The following is a 3,309-nucleotide window of genomic DNA, read 5'->3' on the forward strand; positions in this document are numbered from 1 at the left end:
GGGTTTCACCATGTTGGTCAGGCTGGTCTCAAACTCCTGACCTTGTGATCCACCCGCCTCAGCCTCCCAGAGTTCTGGGATTACAGGCACAAGGCATCGCGCCCAGCCTTCAGGCACTTTTAGTCAAAGACTGCTAAGTAGGTAAAGGATCTCAAATTTCAAATTCAGATAAGATAATGCTTACCAGAAATGTGATGGTAAGCTATAAAGCATTATTTAAATGTAAAGCACGATTATTCTAAGTATACTATGTGCTCTTAAAATCCCTTGCCAAATGACACGTGTCGAGTGGTCTGCTACTTTCTGAATTATAGCCAAACTCACAGATCCCTGCTTATAAATGTCCATTAAGTGTACATGAAATGTGAGCTCCCCCATTTCTGAGATGGTTGTCATTGCTATGGTGATATTTCATTTCCCCATTTGCTTTAACTCATCTGCCAGCACTGCAACATTGCAGCCTTAGTTTGTTGGGCCACTGTTTCCTTTTTTTTTTTTAATGCAGGTTTTCTTTAAAGTTTTTTTTTGTTTGTTTATTTTTTATGCAGGTTTTCTTGAAATTTTGTTTTGTTTTGTTTTTTGTTTGTTTTTTAGCAGGGTCTAAAGCTTTTCTTCTTATTTAGGTTTCCACTAAGTAATAATTAATCATTATAATAATAAAATGCAGTTACTTTTCTGCATAGCTCTATTATAAGTATAGTGTTAGAATGTTTAGAATCCTGGTCTGGATCTCATGATCTTATTAAAATAACTCTGCTCCATAGTCTTCCTAGTGATTTTTTTTTTTTTTTTAAGTATGTCTTACTTCTAGTCCAGGCTAATTTCTATTTAGCAAGAGTCAGTGTATGGTCTTAGAAATCATCTTGGACTTTTATGCAGGAAAGTTAGTTGTTGTTGTTGTTGTTTTTAAGATGGAGTCTCACTCTGCACACCAGGCTGGAGTGCAGTGGCACTATCTTGGCTCACTGCAACCTCTGCCTCCCAGGTCCAAGCGATTCTCCTGCCTCAGCCTCTCAAATAGCTGGGATTACAGACATGCGCCACCACACCTGGATAATTTTTTGTATTTTTAGTATAGACGGGGTTTCACCGTGTTGGCCAGGCTGGTCTGGAAATCCTGACCTCAGGTGATTGGCCCACCTTTGCCTCCCAAAGGGCTGGGATTACAGGCATGAGCCACTGCACCCGGCCAGGAAGGTTAGTATTAAGCAAAAAATAAATTTATTTTTAGAGAAGGTAACCTAGATTTGAAATTCCCAATGCCAGCCATGCTCCTTCTTCTTTTTAGAGTTAGTTTTTCCTCCAAATAAAACTTACGCCCAACCCCCAGCAAAAGTGTGGCTCTTCAAATGCCTCTAAATAAAGTAACTCTCAGGAGACACATCAGTAGTGAACAACAATTCGTTTCTATACTTCTTGGTTTCTTTTACCTATAGTAGCAAATGTGAGGTTCCTCTCAAACCCACTCATGCCATTTGCCCATTTAAAAATCAAATTTCTCAGGACGAGTAGCAATTTTCAAGACAGAAGGAACAGGGCCAATTGATGTCACGAGGTCCCCACCATCAATTAAAACAAATCATTGGAGGGAACTAAGAGTATTGGTCAGCCTGATCGACCATCTCTGACCCCTTAGAATAGGGACTAGGAGACTCTGGCCCTAACACACACCTTCACAGATTTCATTAAATTAGACTGAATGGAGCTTTTTTTCCCATCAGATTCCTGTTCTGGCCTGTGGTCACCCTAAGCATAAGATCATGTTCTCTTTAGGAAGGAAGAAGAGAATGGACCTGAGCCTCTCTTTGGGAGTTCTGCTGAAGAGTCTGCAAGTCCTAAGTGGCCTTTACGCAATTTAGAGACCGGAAGGAAGGCAAGAATACAAATTGGCCATGGGGGTCTCAGGGGGAAAGAAGCCCCTGAACAAAGGAGAGGAGAGGTATTTCAAAAAGAGGCTATATCCTCTTTTTTTTTTTTTTTTGAGATGGAGTTTTGCTCTTGTTGCCCAGGCTGGGGTGCAATGGCGCCATGTTGGCTCACTGCAACCTCCGCCTCCCGGGTTCAAGCAATTCTCCTGCCTCAGCCTCCCGAGTAGCTGGGATTACAGGCATGTGCCACCACACCCCACTAATTTTGTATTTTTAGTAGAGACAGGGTTTCACTGTGTTTGTCAGGCTGGTCTCGAACTCCTGACTGTAGATGATCTGCCAGCCTCGGCTTTCCAAAGTGCTGGGATTACAGGTGTGAGCCACCGCGCCTGGACTTTTTTTCTTAATTCCCCCCAAAAGAGGGCCAGCTACTAGGAGCAAAGTTACATTTGAGAAATCTAGAGTCTTTTTTAAAGGGTAACATGCTCAACCCAGTGCTTGGCACATATCAGTACCCCAAAAATGTTTTGGGTTTCTTGGGGGTTTTTTGTTGTTGTTTTTTGAGACAGGGTCCCACTCTGTCACCCAAGTTGGAGTACAGTGGCATGATCTCGGTGCACTGCAACCTCCGCCTCCTGGGTCCAAGTGATTCTCCTGTCTCAGCCTCCCCAGTAGCTGGGATTACAGGTGCCTGCCACCATGACCAGCTAACTTTTGTATTTTTTAGTAGAGATGGGATTTCACCACGTTGGCCAGGCTGGTCTTGAACTCCTGACCTCAGGTGATCTACCCGCCTTGGCCTCCCAAAGTGCTGAGATTACAGGTGTGAGCCACCATACCAAGCCTCAACTTTTAATTTTAGAAATTTACTTTTCCTCCTAGATTTTTTTTTCCCCTGCTGCAAGTGAGGTTTGGGGTTTGGTTTGCTTTCTTTTAAATAGATACCTTTTTAAAAATCTATGGCTGTGTAACATCCGTGTCCGGGGGATTTAAGCAGAAAGCCCTGTGTTGTTGCTGGGTTTTTGTTTGTTTGTTTTTCTGTTTTTTGCATTTCCCATTAGACTATTAACGTGTAAGTTCTAAAAGTGCCGGGCACCTCATTCCGTCTTTCTGTCTCCACCTGTCAGAGTACGTTCTTTGTTTACATTCTGTAAACAAAGATCAATCCAAGCAGTAGACGAATGCCACCTTGCCACATTTATAATTGTGTGAAGTCACTCTCAGGTGAATGATGTGCCAGAGAGAGATGAGGAGATAACGTACTTTTTGACTTATCCTGTAAAAGTGTCACCTGTCACCCCTGCCTATCCAGCTGCCCCTTCTGTTTTGATTAGCTCCTAACTACAAATCAACTCAATACCGAGGCTGAGCTCAAGGACCTGAGCTTGGATTGTTCTACGGTTATTACACATCAAAAAAAGAAAAGAAAAGAAGAAAAGAA

At 42.6% G+C, this 3,309-nt stretch overlaps 2 protein-coding genes across 6 annotated transcripts in view; both read left to right on the top strand.

Annotated features, from left to right (window-relative positions):
- LOC105548340 (neuroendocrine secretory protein 55) overlaps nt 1-3,309 on the top strand; it is a 75,995-nt gene that overhangs the window by 27,698 nt on the left and 44,988 nt on the right. The gene's annotated exons all lie outside the window — the stretch shown is intronic.
- The window catches only part of LOC105548339 (guanine nucleotide-binding protein G(s) subunit alpha), a 77,733-nt gene that overhangs the window by 27,667 nt on the left and 46,757 nt on the right, over nt 1-3,309 (top strand). The window lies entirely within an intron of this gene.

Source organism: Mandrillus leucophaeus, unplaced genomic scaffold, assembly GCF_000951045.1.
Source record: "Mandrillus leucophaeus isolate KB7577 unplaced genomic scaffold, Mleu.le_1.0 Scaffold41, whole genome shotgun sequence".
NCBI lineage: Eukaryota > Metazoa > Chordata > Mammalia > Primates > Cercopithecidae > Mandrillus > Mandrillus leucophaeus.